The 20,402-nt window shown below is 34.9% G+C and overlaps 1 long non-coding RNA gene across 1 annotated transcript; it reads right to left on the reverse strand.

Annotated features, from left to right (window-relative positions):
* Positions 1 to 3,786: 3,786 nt before the first annotated feature.
* LOC143212071 (uncharacterized) lies at positions 3,787 to 6,091 on the reverse strand. Its single transcript, XR_013009600.1, has 3 exons — positions 5,127 to 6,091; positions 4,196 to 5,027; positions 3,787 to 4,080 (listed from the first exon to the last, which is right to left on the reverse strand). It is a non-coding gene; the product is annotated as an uncharacterized LOC143212071 (long non-coding RNA).
* Positions 6,092 to 20,402: the final 14,311 nt, after the last annotated feature.

A 20,402-nucleotide genomic window follows, 5' to 3' on the forward strand; every position in this document is an offset into this window, starting at 1 on the left:
TGATATTACACAAAATTATCCAACGATGTGCACGAGGTATCGTATATTTACATATAATCAAATTAAAAATTATCAGTGAGACTGTGTTTGATTGAAGAAGACCTTAAATTCTAATTACCATTGACACAACTTGAATATTCGGTCATTACCGTTCGTGTCTACATGCAATATTCTTTACGCAGATGAAATATTTAAAGTAATTAATGATATCTGTTACAATCGGACTGCTTTCACATTCCATTGTCGAAGATCCTCTGAAATCAATCGGAATTAATTGAAATATTTTGATTAAATAATAATATCATGGACGAACAATGTCACTAATTAAATTAACACAATTTATTTTTAAATATTTATGTCAAAAGTCGGAATACAGTGCTGCATTGCAATTTCGATACGTGATATTACCTAAAAAGCAATATATCGAATCGAGATTCATAAAGAAATCAAACAATATACTGATGTGTTCGAGCAATGTTTTTACAAAAATATTTCAGTTGATAAATAAACAGAACGGCAGAGCAATATTCACTGACTCAAAACAGGGTCTCCTACCGAAATATAAAATACCAGTATTTTTCGGTTGCACGTTTGAAATCCTTCTACAGACCGAGGTATGAAAATATAAAAATATCTATTTACAGGTATTTATCGGTCATTTCTTCGGTCCATCTGTAAATAAAATCTATTATAATTTCCAATTTATTTTTTAGCATAGATTTAGAATTATTTTATTATCGATATTAATGTTAACAAATACCAAAATCGATATGAACTACCACAATTGCTATGATACCGAAATCAGAGTAATTAGCAGCATTTTTATGATAATATACAGCATGTCCCAAATATGTTGTACTTTCGTGGAAGGGGTAATTTCTGACGTTATTTGTAGTAACTTTTTCCTTTAATGTCATGTAGTGACATCTTATCCACCTGCTAACGTGATCAACCTTATCCAATATAACAGTAAAAGACTTAAATAAAGATTAAAAATTAATAAGAGAAATGTTGTCTAATGTCTTTGAATATTCTTAGCATCCAGAAATTTGTATAAATTTTAACGAATTAGAAATGATATAAATGAGTAGGTGAAACTTAAAAACAGTAAAAACATTTAAAAGGTGTGAAAATATAGAGACGTTATTTTCAATTATTTGCACAAGAAGTAAATCTTTATTTAGCTTCATATTTCCATGGAAATGATGTATAAATGTTTTATTTTGCATAGAGAGATTCGCTGTCTAATAATATCTTTCTGCGTTAATTTGACAAAATAAGATGTTTAAGAGTGAGGTCACAAGTAAATTAAACTTACACAAGTAAGATTTCAAATTAAGGTAAAAGCAAACGGAATCCACCAAACGAAAAAGACGATATCCTCACGTATTTCTGCTAAAAGTATCGTATAGACGGAATCTGACATTTTCTTTTTCTCGAAGGGCATTCCTCGTCAGACAAATATGGCCTCATTCTTCTTTTACCATGACAAGAATTCTCCGGCCCCTTGCGACGAATATTACCCTCGTTACTTTTTATTCTGTCGAAGTCTTTTCACGAACCCTTGAAATGTCCTTGTTGGGGGACAATAATCTTCGAAACGTTGAGAGATATTTATGAAATATTGATTAATTGCTCCTCTTATTACCTACAGATCACAATATGTATTTTGTTAAGTGACTGCTCTGTACACTTAGACAAAAAGTATTCATTTCACGATTGGAATAATCTTACAATAACAAATAAGTACCAAGAGGCCATTTAAAAAAAATGAAAAATATTATTGTTTTACCTATTCCTTTCCAAGAATAAATCTTTGCTTGATTAACAAATTAATATTTTAATAATTAGTGTTTAATATCTCTTATCAAGGCTCACTACTTCTACTTTTATTTAATACAGATATTGAAACAAGGTGTTCCTAACAACGTCATTATCTTTTTAATTCGTATTGAATTATTTTTAAAATTTATTGATACTACACCGATCTTTCAAGTAGATAAACAGATGCAAAACTTTTCAGAGTATAAACAGACAGTAACGAAATGGCAATCAATGAAAAACGACAATATTATTTTAGTATATCCTGGTATATTCTAGTACATCCTTCTTGTATATCATAGTACGTTCTGGTACATGCTGGTATATTCTAGCATATTATAGATATACGAATATATGAATTCAGTATGAATTTAAACCTGTGCAGAATCATATTTTTCTTGTTCATAACTGAATTTTTAGCTGGAAGTATGCACGTGCATTAATTATATTTGTAAATGTTTCAATATTTCTATTAAAAATTTTTTCATCAATTGTAGCGATAGCTGTCCAATGATATCCTCCACGTGTAATAAACTTCCTGACATGTATCTCACATGCAAGTATAATAATTTATGTATTAATAAAAGCAGAAAATGTATGCATTAACCTAATTCTGAAAACGTCACGGCACCGTTCCCTTTGAATAAAAATATAGTATCAGTGAATAAACATGCAGCATATTTGATGAGCACAAATAAATTCTTGTTACTACTCTCTTTTGCGTTGTCCTAACTGCTATGTAGTGATATTCTAACTGGTAATTAAAAAAATACGATAAAAAATGTATACATCAATTGTAAGACACAGGAGGTAAATCGAAATTTATATTTTTCACTAATAATTTTAATTTAGCGAAAATAATGTATTAATACTCTTGAAATCTTTTGATCGTTTCACTGTTTTAAATTGCACCTACTCATTTAATATTTTCATTACTATCACAAATGTTATTAGCAAAACATGTTAGATAGAGATGTTTGGTCATGGGAATTGAAGCAATACTCGACGTTAAATGTACTTCGAGATCCAAGATCATAAAGGACACGCGGTCCTGTAGAATGGCCAAGACAGTGGGGACGAAATCCTCCAAATATTGTCTCTTGACTTTTACGAAGGATAAAGGAGTTAATTAACCAAGTCGAATGAGCACAAGCTGGACGTAATCATGTGAAATTACCGGCTTTCCCTGAACACTGATTTCGTTTTATTTCGGTTTCAACTGCGCCGGAAGAAACCATAAGAACATCCCTGCTAAGGGTCTTGGTCCAGCAAGCGAGCTGAACAGCGATAACTTCGTTCCTTCGAAATTAGTTTGCCAGTAACTAGCCCGCAAGATCGCATCAAATTAGCTTGCACTTCATGTCCTTTCGCTGAGAGTTCTAATTGAAAAACCGAAATCTTACTCGGCTAAAATAATAAGGCTTCTCGGAAAAGTAATCGACGCTGCGACGTACACCAAAGATGCTAACGAGACATATTGTTATATTAATGAAACCATTGATAAAACTAAGGGAAGCATTCGAAATTAATTAATTAATTATATGATTAGATTAGAATTATTTAATCGCCTCCAACAATTACTTCGTACTTAATTTGTTCGTATATCGATAATAGTTTAACATCTTCAACCCTAGTACATCATTTAAGAGAATATTAAATTACTACTTTTATAACTTACACTGGGTGATCAAATTATTAACGCCACAGTACGAAACATACACTTATAGTTCGTGTGATAGATAACGTTACCTACAATCAGAGTTGGGCAAAAATTAAAGATAAAAAATTTTTATTCGTTATTTACAGTATTGTTAAATGCATAATTCTAGTTAGCAAACATCGTGTGTCCCAACCGTTACGACAGTCCCTTACATTTTCGCCAAAGAAGTGTGAGCAGCAACAGATTTTTTGATCCGCAGTAAATATGAGAAACACAACGTTACTCATTAAACCATCATCCCATATTTCTCTGGAACGGTCCGGGACCATTCTTCATCCACTGGCGGAGGGAACGCCGCGTTCATCAAGCACGTGGCTAAGGTGACGTTATTAAGGTGCAACGCCACGAGAGGGTTGAAGTACGAGCGCGTGTTCGTGGCATTGAAGGCCGTTTGCGCCCTAAATGCCATCTACATATTCATGCTTATAATCGTCCATTACGAGGCGTGCGGGTTGGCCTTCTTCTTCTCGGCTTGCACGCGGCCACAACATCCGTTCCCTCCTTCCTGTTTTTGTTCCCGGAGTTGTTTACAATGAAAGCTACGGCGAACGATGATCGTAAATTTACATTAGCCGGTGGAGGGGGGGGGGAGTATGCGCCGCGCTGTTTCCGCGAGTATCACGATTGTGTTCTTATTAAAACGCGTCAATTTACCTGGTTAACTTACGCAGAAAAATATATGCTGGAGATTGCCAGGGAATTCCCAGAAGCTTGTTGAACTTCCGCGAACGAAAAGAAACACAGGCAGGGCAGGCTGTTTGTATCGCCCCGCATGATCCTCTTCGTTGACGAGTTTGACACAAGTTTCACCCGTCGCGTAGACAAATTTAATACTGCTCGAGGCGTTATTACGAAACTATCTGTAGTAGCGTTACGATTACTCATCCGGAACACATCTTCCGAAGTCTACTGCCGAGTCCCGGCGCGCATGATGTCTACTGTAAAACTACGTCACGAATGCTGAATAAATGGAAATTCCGGCCGTAAACGAATAGTAAAATGCAGAACCTCTGAGCACGTGTTCTGCGAATTTTATCTTTCCTCTTTGAGCCGTGTTGCTGGCTGGGAGAAAGTCCTCTCGAAGTTCAATTCGAAACATTAGTGTTCTTTTTAGAAATGAAGGTGACCTTCAATTTTTTAAATGCAATGCTACGTATTTATTTATATCATTTGAAAGTGCCAAACGAATTCATTTGTATCCGACACACTGATCTTCAAACTCGTACAAGGTCACCATGGAGTTTGAGCCGATTGTAAAGCGAAAGGACATTGTCCCCTTCTACTCGTACAATTCCATAGGGCGGATATTAGAGATGCTCTTGTGGATTTTAACGGGTAGACAGTCTCAATGTCGTTCAACAATTAATTTGTGAATCCTTAAAACATTTTCACCCCACTAGGCCCCCAATTTATATCACTTGATACGAGACTGCCGCGCGCCGGATTTTTATTATCATGGAAAACCACCCCTTAAATTTTTTCCTACCTGTAATCGAACACCTTGTATTATTTCATTTATTAGAACAATTGTTCGTACACCATGTAGCCAAAATATCTCGAATAACAAACGTTCGACTGTACAAACCTGAGAATGTAGTTAAGGTGCTGACAATACAGCATTCTCCCACTATAATCACGCTTTGTTGGTCTCCTTATAATCACATCGTCATCCCCACCACGGCTCGAGGATAATAATGGGAAAGTAGGCCTTGCTTCAGTCTTGCTGGCGATGAAAGAGAGGGTTAGGCAAGAGCGAATGAGAGGAAGTAGGACATAAGCGCATTGCCAGCCAAAAACAATCGCACAATTGTGTCCACTGCTCTCTATAATCGCGTTCTCCGTCCCGAATTGTTCACCAATAGAGATGCGATATTGTATACGACACGACAAACACGCTCTATCCACAGTAGGATTTACGCGTACTCAGGAATTGTTAGAATTCTTTTAACACTAAACCTACCACTGCCGGTCCAATGACCGGTTTTATATTTTTCATTTCATAATTATTGAAATTACGAAGTTGCTTACGTGGAAATTGATTCGATAAAATTCTGTATCCAAGCACATATTGTTGTAAAAATTGCAGAAAATCTAAATAAATAGAGCCTGGTCATTTTTGCAAACTAAAACATGTTAATCGCTTTTAGTGCTCGGTAGGTTTACTGTTAAACCACTTGCAATGTTTGTCATACCCCTAGGGTGGGAAACAAATATATACATTTGTGAATGCGTTTCCTGATATAACCAGAGTCACCAGATGAATGAAGGGAGCACGAATCGAGGGGAAAAAGTCACGTGATACATGCACGACAGAGGCGACACGCGTCACGTGACCGGGCCGTTGCGGGGACACAAGTTTTGATCTCTTTCACCACTATGATTTCTTTTACCAGCATAATTACAACTACTTTCATACCAATAATGTTCTATACGAAAACGAAAATTTATATTTGTTGGATACATGCAATTTAATGGCTAAATATTGGCAACAAATAAGTATACAATTATACTTGGAGTGAAAATAAATTAAGAAATAAGTTTCTGTTCGATACCTTCACAGGTAGTGTGACTCAATATGGCGGAATCGTCCACTTTCTCAATTGTATCTGTATTGCGGGAGCACTCTGTACAATTTTCGATCAGGAGTCGGGAAAATCTCTGGAAAGTTCGTAAACAAACTGAAACTATCGAGTAGTATGGAACGGCTGGATATTAAAGATCGCCGGGCGGGTGGGAAATAGCCAATGGCGAAGAAACGAAAGCTGCGAAAGTCGCATATCGATTCTAGCAAGTTTAACTGGTATTCGGTCCGTTTTGCATACATTATTGCATTTGCATAATTTCGCCAGTTTTTTTCATTACACCGAAATGCCCCTTCCCGCCGAGTGGGGATCATCTCGACCCCGTTTCTCTTCCATCCCCGCCCCGCCCCTCGACCCAACCCCCCTTTGCAACCACCCTTGCGATAGTACGCGCTCTTGGCTGTGCCATAAATGGATTTTCCTATGCAATTTCTATTAGCATAGTTTTTACATAATTGCACACGGTACTGTTGCCAGACCGATGTTCACGGCTAGCCATTTTACAACAGAATAAATTCTGCCACTATGTATACCGGGAGAGGGAGGAAAGATTAAGAAGACCATCCAGTATTGCTCGCAATGTCACGGTGTCCATCGGCTATGCCGCGTTTCGCCTTTCACTCATCACTAGAACTACGGAGCACTGAATATATGACTATTTTACATTACTTTATAAATATAATAAGAATGTATTTTTAGCGACTTTGATTATATGTGCAAAGAAATAGATTTATTAAATAAAAGGTACTGTTTATTTCATTTCGTCTGACGCTCTACATTCAGGCCACTTCTTCCCCGCTGTCGCTTGACAACTCCCACTACAGTGTACCGTCCCCCCACTATGTGATTGCGGGACACTGCCTCCAGTAGCGGGTGATTCACGAGAAACAGAACACGTAAACAGCTCCGTTAGGCTTGAAGATAGAAGAAAATGTTAGAAAGAAAAGTTGCACTGGTAGAGGAAGAAAATATGGAGATGTATAAAAATGTTCTGACTGTTGTCATTTTCAAAGTCTTTTGAAGGTCATCGATTGTATTTTTAACTTCATAGTGTTGTAGCTGTAGTCAAGATGAGTTCCGTGACGGCAATATGAAATAGTTGATAGTGTAAATGTTATAATAAATGTGTGCAACTTTTATTTATTCTGTTCATGTTGATCGAGCATCTCTAATTTTGAAAGTTGCAAATATTGTTTATAGTAGTGCAGTGTAATTATTATTATATTATATTATAATAATACTTACAATAATAGTAATGTAATTGTTATTATATTTACAAAAGAAAGATCTTGCCACACATTTTCAGAACATTGCTCCTGTCAACACTTCTTATTTATAAATCTATCTGTTTCAGAACAAAACTGTTTATTTCTCTTGTTTTTCACAACCTGTTATACAGTGACAGAAAAGGATATTCACATATTTCTAATATTCTTTCTATACATTCTTTCAGAAATAGTAATACTGCAGATTTGAAAATAGTCTCTCAGATATACACCGTGACCCAGAATGAATTTTTAGGACCGCGACCTCCACGAGGTTAAATATTGATTAGTGAGTCGGGATGAAGGTCGAGTCTCGATTGAATGGAGGCTGATGGCACGATTGATTTGGCTTATAAAGAACTGTTCGTTTGGCATTAAGATTTACACCGCGAACCTATATCACAGTTATTACTAGACCGTGGGTTTGATGCATTTATGATAAAAATGAATAAGTTAAATTTAAAACAGTAAAAATATTAGAAGAACTTAAAAGTATACTGCACTAATGTAAAGTAGTATTAGATGATTGCATAAGTTCGTGCCCGATTTAAAAATCAAATTCAATGGTTAAATTTTAAAGAATACAGCTTTATTAATCAATTATATTTATTAGTCAATTATATAGTCGCCTTTCTTTTCTACAATTAGAAAAGAATGGTGACTGTATAATTTTTTTTCCACTCCGCCGTGCAGTACAGTTTACGACATCCATGAAAATCGGGCAATAACTTATGCAATCGTCTGGTATATTGCACTTTCTACCCTTGTGATGAATAGAATGCGATGCAATAAAAAAAAATTGTTGACCTTCTGACCTCGAAATTCAAGAAGAGGATGATGTTCTAAAGATTGAGTTGTTATCTGGTACGGACCCTGGAATCTAGCATAATGAAGTTAGCTCCCCGATAATGTCGGTCAATAGAGTCAATGGCGAAAGTGCAGGTAAAGGCAACGTTATAAACAGATGAATAAGTTGCAGCTGGATTAAACACGATGGTGTGGTACGGGGGGGGAAGGGCGGGGGGTTGAACGGAACGAACAAATATTCTTCGGCTTTTCATTCGCGGGATAATTAAGCTGCGTAATTAGAATTCCCTCGCGCGGTACCGCGATTAAATTGCACAATTTATTGTTTCATGGTGGATGTATCTGATGTACGCATGCATCACGCTCCGTTCATAATACTTACTGTCGGCTCGGTGTTCGCGTACAGTCATTTTACCGGGGAATAAATTCCAGCGCCACGTGCACAGTCAAGCCGGCGAACCGGTGGAGCTGGAGGCAAGGAAAACCGGAAGACGATGCTGGGGAAGACGATGAGCAATTGCGACCAGCGATGACAATACATGCACCGACTGTGATACATTAGATAGATGTACTCCGCGAAGATACCGTGGCTTAGAATTCTCCACGACTATTAGAAATGTAATGGTCTGACGTCGAATCAATGGCGGGGCTGTTACTGACAGGAACCGCATAATGGAAGGTGATCGTAATGATACAACGATTATTGTTAGCTACTGCCACGGTAAATTATCAATACCTAACAAACAATAATGTTAACACTTTCACTGGCACATCGGGCATAAATCGGTGATAGAATTTTCTCGTCAAACTTTCTAATCAATATTTAGTAACAAAAGTCTTCAGTTCTCCTAATACAATCGGGACCAAAATTAAGTGGACACCCCGTATAAACTTTTTAAAAATTGAACCCGAGGAATTTGTTTGTAGATGTTAGAAGGACTAGTTTACTAGGTGATGTATCCAGAGAATTGATTAAAAATTACAAGGAACTATAACATTTATACCATGAAGAAGCACCGAAAACAAATTACAAACCAAAAACGCAATAAAATAATATTCAACGAAAACATGTCATAGTATACTATGTGCAGTGTCATTTAAAAAATGAGGATGACCTTCCTTTTGTTCGAAACATTTTTTTATCTGGCTGCAGAAAGTGCCCGAAAAATCGTGGCGACAGTTACGTGGGACACCCTGTATACATTTCGCAATATTAGAAAATACAAATATAATATCATATACCTCGCGATTGCACGACAAAATTAAACATTAAACGAAAATGAAACATTTCTTCCGACCTAGAATAATTTTATTGTGTGATTTTTTTTAATTGTATGGATATGAAATTGATGCAATATCTCATATGATACTTAAGTGCATAGTAATTGATTAGATACCAACATATTTAATTAATGTGAACAATAGATTTTGAAGAATGGTACAGCAATTTTTAGTGGTGACTCTCTCTCTCTCTCTCTCTCTCTCTCTCTGAGTCACCACTCGAGTGCTAAGGGTTAAAGATCGGTTAGCCTCGAAATGAATGTTCAATTTCCCTACGATTAATTCAAGAAAACGATACGTTATTTATTGCTGCTATTAGCCTTATGGTTTCCAAGAATTTATCGTAACGTTAAATATTCGCAGTTCTCATATATCTCACGAGCAAGAGAGAACCCCTGAATTTTTATTTAATCTGACTGGTAATAATTCACATAATTTTAATCCTAGAATTACACGACAACTTGAAGAAGATTACATATTCAATCCACGTTTTGCTGCGCAATCAATATGCTTAGATTAGAGCGACGGAGAGAGGATGTGAGCGGTGGGGGGGGGGGTGAGAAGTGGAGAGAAGGGAAGAATAGGAAGAGGGAGACTTATTAACAACACTCTCTTCAAAATAAATTGCATGCACGAATGTAGTAGAATAAAAATTGGTTAACTACATAAGCATTTAAATTAAGCAGTACAGTATATTATTATACGTATGCTTATCACTAGACAGCGGATTATAAGATATTGTTATATCATTTTCAATCTATTAAACATATTAAGAAAGGGAATGAATTTCTATTTCACTCCAATTTGTTGCAATTAACATAAAAAATTCTATTTTGCCTAAAAATCCTTTCCTACTTATTACTAGACTACAGGTCCTGCGTAAAGAAAATGTTTGTAATTTGCAAGACGAGGGAGTTAAACGGTAATTTATTTCTTCTGTTAATAATTTCAATTATGTAGTAATAACGTGCCCATTTTCTTACATTTCTGAATGCCTTTGTAGTTGTACATTTGACTTACTAATTGTTAGTAAATAATTATTGCAATTGGAGTAAGTAATGTTAAACTCATAGTGAACTAATATTTACTTGATTGCTTAATATTCACAAACATCAGTAGCAGTAATGTGCATACAATGAATAAAAGCTTTTATCCATACACCTTAGTTATTTATACGAGAAGAATGAACCCTTTTCGCGTTTGCGTGCAGTTGTCTGTTACGTATCAATACGCGTGATCGTCATTGTCAAAGGTGGCTTCAGACTCGTATACTATGTAGAAGAATCAACCGTTTTCACGTTACACGATGAAGTTGCTTGCGGTGAATTAATGCGCGCAGTTAATTTTAATGGTCAAGCAATCTAGGACATTTCTCCGAAGACAAAGGGGTAGTCAACATTCGGTGATAATTAAAAGTATCGCGACGTGCATCCACTGCAATTCCGCTCGCGTTGAAAAAGACGGAGATTAAGAGTGAAGGAATTGTTGGCTCGTTCTAGTGACGCTGTATGCACGAAAACAGTCTCATTTAGCGCAACCAATAGAAGCACGTCAAGGTTAATCGTCCGAATTAATCGCATCGGGTAGTTCGCTGTGAATAATTGTTGAGCTTATCTTGGAAACTTAAAGAGCACCAACGTGGAGACGAAACGAAAGCATTTAAATCGAAATTTAAGGTGTTATCGCGAGCGCATTTCGTATCGATTACTATTAAGCTTCTTACGTTCTTCGTAACAAGTATGACAAAGGGCTTGGCGGCGAACAAATTTTTTAACACCTGTGCTAGAATAATACCCTTGCAATGGTATTCCGGTGTCTCTCGTGACCCCAATGCAATTTTAGCACTTTCACCCTTAGCACTCGAGTGGTGACTCAGTGTCACCACTAAAAATTGCTGTACCATATACACACAACATACTGAGTGGTGACTCAGAGTATGAGGTATTATATCAATTTCATACCCATAAAATGAAAAAAATTATATAGAATGGAATTATTCAAGGTCGGAAGAAATGTTGTATCTTCGAGTTAAAATAGCTTCGAGCGCAAAGGGTTAATTTTTGCTTCTGTGTTACACAATCACTGCAAATGTTTCTTTAACCTCTTTGGAACATTCGAGGTTATATCTTAAATTACATACATGTAGGATTTGGAAAATGAAAATTGACGGAATTATTTGAGACGACTGGATTAACGTAACCTTTCATAACAAAACACGAAATTAACACGAACAAAACAATCGGACAAGTCCGCACGCAGTCCCAAACAGTCCGCCATCTTTCCGACACCCTTCCACTTTCCAAAAGCCGACTGAACTCGATCGTAGTCGCTGGCTTCCGACTAACCTATCCTTCATAATTACATCCATACTTAACCCTCATCCGTTCCTCGTGTCAACTTGACATAGTTTTCCCGAAATAAATCATACTGTTTTGTTATTTGTAGGTAAATTTTCCCAAAACTTCGTGTCTTTTATTTTTCCAATACGAAACACAACCGAAATACCTAAGATGTAAATGTTAACTCATCACTTTGGATAAAAAAAGTTCTTGTTATTTCTGTTTTCCTTGTTATTTCATCGGTCTTTTATCACCGTGTCAATTTGACACCGAGGGACAGATCCAGTTCGTGAAATGAGGGACGGATGAGGGTTAAAACTATCTCAGTAAATTTTTACGAAATTTTGGAAAAGCTACGGTACTTAGGGAAGTAAATATCTGAGTAAACATGGTTTATAGTTTATACATATGGGATACACACGGTTTAAACAAAACATTTACCGAAATTAGGGATACGACACGCGGAATATTATAACAGCGTCGCGATATACAATGTTGTACGTACATAGATAAATGAAAACGGTCGTGATAGAAGGCGCACGTTAATGCATTCTTCGCTAATTATAAACGCTTCTGTGGTATGTATTTACATTTAAAATAAGAACGTTCACATTATGATTATGAATTCTTTGGAGCATTTCTTTTCCCACTGTTAAACTGAAACGTAAAAGCATACTCTCGAACCCGAAACCCTCAGAGAACTCGTTAACGAATATAAAACGCGCTTATACAATTCCCACGAGTTCCATAAACCAGGAAATTGATTTCCACCTAGGAAGCATCGATCCCGAACAGCCCGATATGTAGGGAGGTGCAAAAAGAAAAATAATATAGTAACCGCTTCTTTCTAATAAGTAATATGCGCTCCGGAGATTAATTTTCGTACAAGCTGAAATTTGAGTTTCACAGGACATTTTCCATGTATTGTACATAGAGTTATTTGATAAAAATATTACGCTTGCAATTAGTGTAAGATCGTGCGTTTATGAAGTGAAATTATTTAGTATTTAATTATTATAAAATATTTTACTGTTTCCTCTATTCTTGATAACTATATATATAATTTATCCTTTAAATTAAGAAAATTTTATTATTTTTTTTTATTTATTATTTAAGAAGAAACAGACATCAAATAGGAAGTTCTTTCAGTTTTTAATCATTTTAATAGATCGAAAATAAGATATATATACAATATTGACGTTCTTAAATTCTTGTAATTTCCCTATTATTCTAAACTTTATCTATTCAATTTTGTATCATAAGTATATTGTTGTAGTTTTTATCCATATTTAATTTGTTGATATTTGACAAGTTAGGTGTAGTTGTTCCAAATCTATTCAAGTAATTCGCAGAACATTTACAAACAATAGGAACTATGTATATTTTTTACACCAATTTTTTTGTAAAAAATTTACTGAAATATTGAAATTTTGATATTATAGCGAGATTGGATATTTGTAAATTGTAATCGGGTTCTTAGAAAATGTTGAACACTTTTTTGGCATTACCACGCTTCTCAAAATATGTTAATACAAATGTGATAACTGTAATTTGGGAAAGTTTAATTGGCGAAGAGTAAATTTAATAGATGTCACACACATATTGTATGAGGACGAATTACCGTCACAGAGAGACAAGCGACTCATCAAATATTCAGTTTAAACTACGAGCTTGATGAGGCACCGTACTATTATGTCATTTCATAGGATGTCCAAGTTACTGTTGCAACAAAATATGCTATCGTTTCAATGTCAAATTTGTCGAACGTGTTAGTGAAACAATGAAGTAGCCTGTAATAAAAAAGACTCCAATCGCACAGAGAAAATTAATATTTTATAAATTAATGTCTCAGCTTGGATTCAAGCAATTTTTATTAAATGTCAGTCATATGATAACAGTGAATGCGCACAGTAATGAGGAAGTCCATCGAGATACAATTAACGCATTATTAAATGTCAGATCTATTAAAATTGCAAACCACTTTATCGCCCGGTTACATTATTTTCTATGGAAATGCGTCGCGTAAAAATTCGCTTCATTAGAAATTCAATTTAAAAGCAATTACCTGAACGATCTTATAATCTCATCAAAGTTGAAACACTTAACGCGACAATGCTGGCACGGATGTTAATTTCTTTTATACATATTGGATTATGCACATTAACAGTCAATCTATGGTAGCTCTTCAATTTTCAGATTACATAATTCGTACAAATTGAGGGCAGGTCGTTTTTATAAACGAAAGATTAAATTGTTTCGGGTGGAATATTAAATTCTACGAGAAGTTATTACTTCAACATCCATTCATTTAGTTCTTGTCTTAACTGTTATATTATTCGGTTAATCTTTTCCCTCTGGGACCAAAAATGTTGCACTTTTTTCATACAATCCTGTAGATTTTGACGAGAAAACTCCAAAAATACAAATCTTAAAGCGCGGAGTTCAATCGTTCAAAAGTTATACGCGTGTAAAGTTGAGCGATTTCATGCGTTTTTACAAGAAAACCGCCATATTGGTGTTTATTGAGATAATCTAACAGCAACTTTACAGCGGTAATTCGAACGCGCGATAGTTACTACGATTAACTTTGAAAAAACATTCGTGTGTTTATTTCTAGATTTATTAGGTAGAAGGCTATAATTAATTGTTAATATATTGTGCTTACAGTAATAATAATAGGACAGTATTCACCTAATTTATTACGTTTTCAAATAAGTACCTGTGCAAAATATATTGCTTTATAAAATTATAATAAAAAATTGTCGATCTTCAAACACCAGTAACTTCGTCTAAAAAATTTTACGATACCCTGCCTAGGCTCGTTTTAAAGTGCCTTGGTTTATTTCAATACCTGCGGCATACTTCCCACTTAAAGTACAATAAAACCGCGACAGAAAATCGGAGATCAACTTTAAAGGGGCGTTACCTTTTATAAGATCATCACGCTGGAAGAAACGTGGAAAAAGAATACCTGAACTCCATATACTCTTTTAAATTTGTAAAATGAAAAACAACATACAACTTCATTTTATCATTTTGTTTCATAACAAAAAGGTGTTTTTGAAAAATCTAATTTGAAGAATGTTATAATTAGACTGCGGATTTTTATGCAAAATAAAATTTTTGTACGTCAATTGCAATCTATAGGAGCTAAGTAAACATTTATGTTGCTTATTAACAATTTTGATACAGTAAAAATAGTATAGCGACATTGTTACACTTTTTTAATCTGTTTATTGTTTAGAACTCATTTTTGTCATCAATGCATAAAATCCGCAGTCTAGTTGTAATATTTAAAAAATGTTTTATTTATAATATTGTTTTGTCAAATGGAAAAATAGAAATGGTTTTTCATTTTTCATTTTCGCTATTAGTTCGTTAGCAAACAATTATTTAAAGCACCAATGAAATATATTCAAATTACAGTTTGCTCATCGTTTGATATATTTCACTGACTAAACAATACGGGGAATAAGTGTCGCTTTTCGTTTTTGTTTACAATAAACGTCCGGACGAGATAGTGAACCATTTTTTTCAGATAGCAACCATTGATAACGGAATTATACTTTTCTCGTGGTGTAAACTGATATTCACGGTACGACCTGAAAACAAATGTTTGTGCCTATAAAAACAACTAACAAATGCAGAGGAAACTCAGAAAAACGTCGAATGTGAACATTCAACGGATACGCGAACTTCTGAATAGAACTAGTTATTGTGTCCCCTATTATTTTAAATTTCTACCTGTTATGGACGTTAACAATGATACAGTAGTGAGTAACGAAATTATTCTGACAATAGAGTATCAAATTTTTATTTCAAAGTCTATCTAATTTCTGTGTCTATTATTACATTGAAATATCTCCTAAAATCTGTCTATTAAATCTGTGAATTGAAAATAAATTATTTATATGAATTAGAAGGAAATTAATTATATTATTATTACGAGATTACAATTTTATAGGTATTTAAAGTCTCCATGAATAAAAGAAGAATTATAAATAAAAAAAGTAAAGGAACAATAAAATAAATATTTCATTAAATTTTTAATGTTTCTCGAATACCTAATTTAAGCATACAATTAAAAAGTACAACTAATCAAATTTAAATTTACCAAATTCTTACCACTGGTATTGTTAATTGTGTGATTGTTAACGTACAAATTTACAATAAACATACACACAAATACACATTTTTGACAAAATAAATCTTTCGAAAAATATTTCAGAGAAGTTCATTTCTTATTGACAATGCATTTTGTCTTTCGTTCTGCCTTCTCTTGATCGACAAAAAACTTCATATAATTTTCACATTTTGCGGACATATCGATTTTCTACCGAGTCAGATATATTTATTTTCTTAATATCGTCGCACAAAGCACTTCAACGTGAATTACAGTTTACATTTCCCTATCGATATTCGAAGCGTAATAAATTCACCACTTCTGCACTGTCCAAGTAAAAATGCAACGCAGTAGGGAAGCCACATAAATATCTTCAGAACTTTCTATCTCTTTCTTGAATAGATGCTAGGAGGTGATAGAGAATTTTGATATCATTTCCCAAAGGTTAACTGTGTATTTTATAATGAAAGAAATATTTAGTCTGAAGTCTGAAATTATCCGAATATAAATTTTGTTGTGATACATTTTATCTCATTTTTAAATAAATGCTAGGAGATGTACTGAAAATTTCGAAATTATTTCCGAGTTGTTGATTATGTATGTTATAATAAAGAAGCATTGAGATTATTCAGTTAAATTTTCGTTTTCATTGTAATAAACTTTGGCTATAATTAAACACGAAACCCTCTCGTGAAACTGCGTATTTGTAACGTTGCCATTTTTAACAGTAAATAATAGAACACTCCCGGGAGACAGCGTACAGCAATAGCCGCAGAAGCGATAAACATTGTAATCACAGTTAATTTAGTACCGCCATAAAGTTTAATGAATGCGAGCGCTGAAGGAACAGAAGCGAATTACCATCTTTCACCGAGCATTAAGTACCGCAAAGCTGTTGTGTCAACGGGCTATCAAAGGTGTTGTAGTAGGAATCAGCCAGGTAAAACTTGATCGGACGTAGACTAGGCCAATCGACACTGTCGACTAGACTCCGGCAACGAAACAAGCTACGAACAGCACTATTGTCGACAGAGAAAAGGGATAACACAATATATCTATCGACACGTGGCTTATTCCCTCGGGAAGGCAGAGAGAGAGTTCGGTGCACGATAATGGGGATAATAAATGGCCTCGAACCGCCCTTTGTAATTCACCCTTGATCCTTGTTGGATCTGCTCGTCGAAGGACACACATCTAGAAGGGACTTCGACGTCCGCATCAGGTAGACCTACTCTTCAATAATGTAAAGTTTTATTATCATATTATAACGCGAAAACACTATTTGGGGCAAGCTGCTTCTAACAAATACAGTTAACAGCATAATTGAATCGATCACCTTTTATTCAGTATAGAAATAAGTTCTTTCCATTCAATTTTACACAAAATCAATGCATCTATGTAAGTGGGGACAAAAATATTCGGACATTTGTCTCTCCGCTCTACTTTCCCCCACTACGACGTTATTCCTCCACACATCCGTCCTTAGACCTTAGACCAGGGGTGGCCACAGTAGGGGCCCCTCAAACTTCTATTTCCCCCACCATCTTCCCTTTCATGCAGCACGAGTCTCCGTCGCGATGCGCGAGGCCTGCGCACACTTTGCGACGGACGAATCGCGTCCTTCCTCTATGGCATGGTAACGACGAATGCTGGTGGGGGACATTGGACGCTATGGTGGGGACAGTCTTGTTTAAATTGAGACATAAGTGCCCACCCCTGCCTTAGAGCTTACAATGAGGAGTATGACTGATTCCACCCACTTTAAATTACAATAACTTTTTTACGAATGGACCAAACGACTTCAATTTCTCTGTAAGACTAGAAGAATTAGTTAAGTAAATGACGTGTAATAAATAAGTTGAAAAGATGCATTTCGTCGAAGTTTACAACTTTTTTAGCTGGGCCAATAACAAAAATATAAAAGATGTGTTTGGTCAACTCGTATGAATTATATGTATACGTTCTGAAAATTACGTTGAAATTGATTTACGAATCATAAACGATCAAAAGTGGTAAAAATTGCAATTTTTTATGATTTTAGGCCTTTTTATAGGTGAAAAAATGAACGATGCTCTTCAAAATCGACGTTAAATTTTCGACTTGTCGAAAACCCTCTGGCAGGTATTTCGGTCTCTGTACAATAATATGTTTCACGATATACGTTGATATTGCATTGTACAAAATATAATTAATTCTGAATGAGTTCTAAAAGATTTAACATTAACGTCCAAAGTATATCGCATGTACGTCTAATGCAAAAGTGCAATAGTAAAGGACGTTAATAGTAGTGGAGGGACAATTCTTCGAAGGACAAAGGCGTGTCCGAGCGCGCCGGTAGAAATTCAGCGAATGTGATTTTGAATTTCGGAAAAGAATTATACGGTAAGAAAATCATTCGGTGCTAGTCCCTTACAGCTCGATGTAAGCTTCAAAGCTTTTGTGTAAATCTGTCTAAATGGAAATCCTCTGTTACGAAGTTTCCTCGCTTTCCTGTACAGCCCTGCCTCGGAATATTTGTCCTACCTACGCTGATGAACGCTGGAAGCGATTTCGCTGGCAAGTTCGTCGAAGCGCAGAAAGAGGTTTAGATAATTCCTTGCGAACTTGGCATGTCGTTCTCTCTAATTCAAAGGCTTAATCCAACGAGTTGCTGTTCCTCCGCTTTTATTCTCATCTGTATCAGCACCGGGTAAAGACTGCCGTGCCGGCGTGGCGTACATCGAGCTGCTGTAAACAACGACGTTAAACTTCCAATAATTTATTTACAGCGCACAGTGGGCTAGAATCGCAATGAGCTGGATAAAATTCAGGTCTTTGTTAATTATACATTGTTAATCCTTTGCACTCGGAGCTATTTTAACTCGAAGATTTCTTCCGACCTAGAATAACTTCATTCTACATTAATTTGTTTCTTTGTATGAATATGAAATTGATGTAATACCTCATACGATACTTAAATGTGTAGTAATCGATTGGATAACAGCATACATATTTAATATGTTGAATAATGGTACAGCAATTTTTAATGGCGACTCTGAGTCACGAAGTGCTACGGGTTAATTACAAATAGTACAGTTTTAGGGGTGTCTGGGGTTTCTAGTTTTGGTATTACAGTAGGGCGTTCAATATCTGAACTAATTGGGACCGTGGTGTGGTTCGGATAATTGAACAGTTTTTAATTTATTTATTAAATACAAGAATAGTACTGCTGTAATTAGAAATGTGACATACAGGGTGAGGCATCTGAATAACTTATATATTTTTTGAGATAGGGAGAAGAGTTTTGGACAAAAGTTGTTTGGTTTCGAGGGGCCCATTACGTGGTGTAAGTACATAACTTTTTTCAGGTGAAGATGCTTAGGAAATTTGAAGGTTAGCATAGTTTTTTTTTAATGGAATTACATATTTGAACTCCTATGTTTGTAGCCTTTCAGGAGACAATTTCAACGATATAATATAGTAAACGACTTTAGTAAAAGTATGAAAGTTTTTTTAGTAGAAACAGATAAATGCATGTACTATAGAAACCCATTCTTAATTGCAAGAAAATATTCGGTTAGATACAGTGACAATTGCTGACGTAAATTCAACTGTGCTAAAAGGAATAAAGGCGGAAAGAAATATGGAAATACAAAGGAAACGCTTGAGTACAAATAAAGCGGTGGAAATGGTAGGAATAAAGGGGAAACGAAGATTAAGAACCGGGAGATGAGATAATAGAGAGTTTCAACAAGATGTTATGAATTGTAACGGATTATTTAAAATTATGACGCTTCACTATTCTTTTTTAGTATTCTGTATTACTCAATGCAAAGCTATATGCTTAATCTATGATACTATTTCATAAAGGGTGTCCATCAAAACCGGATGTGTCTACACAGTTTATAAACATCCATAAAAAATAATAACTGATAAACAAAATACAAAAACCATTCACAAATAACTATATGAAGTTGCAGTAATAAAATAGTTAATTGGATACTAATAAGTAATGGAGAAGTAAATTATTTGTCTCATGAGATATAAATTACTGACAATCATTTAACAATATTTTTGGCTTTTAATAAATAATCAAATAAAATCAATAGTAAATTAAACAATTAATTTTGTTTATAACAAATATTTTGGTATTCTTAAACAAATATCATTTCTCAATCAAAGGATACTCTCATTAAGATTCTGAAATATTTAAAATAAAATTATTGGAACACGAAAATTTTGTAAATAATATAAAATTGAATTTTTCTTGACTATCACGCTATTATTATACATTTTAAGATAAGTTAGACAAGAATATATTCTTTTCACCCTTTGCACTCCTTTGTCCAGTGTGACTCGACATCAGAGAAAGAAAAATGTAAATGAAACGGGGTTTTTATATGTATTTGGTTCTTCCTTTGTTTATGTAATTTCTTATTTTTTAGTTAAAAACAGATATAAATTACAACAAAATTTGAGAGCTAC

Source organism: Lasioglossum baleicum, chromosome 1 (assembly GCF_051020765.1).
Source record: "Lasioglossum baleicum chromosome 1, iyLasBale1, whole genome shotgun sequence".
Classification (NCBI taxonomy): Eukaryota; Metazoa; Arthropoda; class Insecta; order Hymenoptera; family Halictidae; genus Lasioglossum; species Lasioglossum baleicum.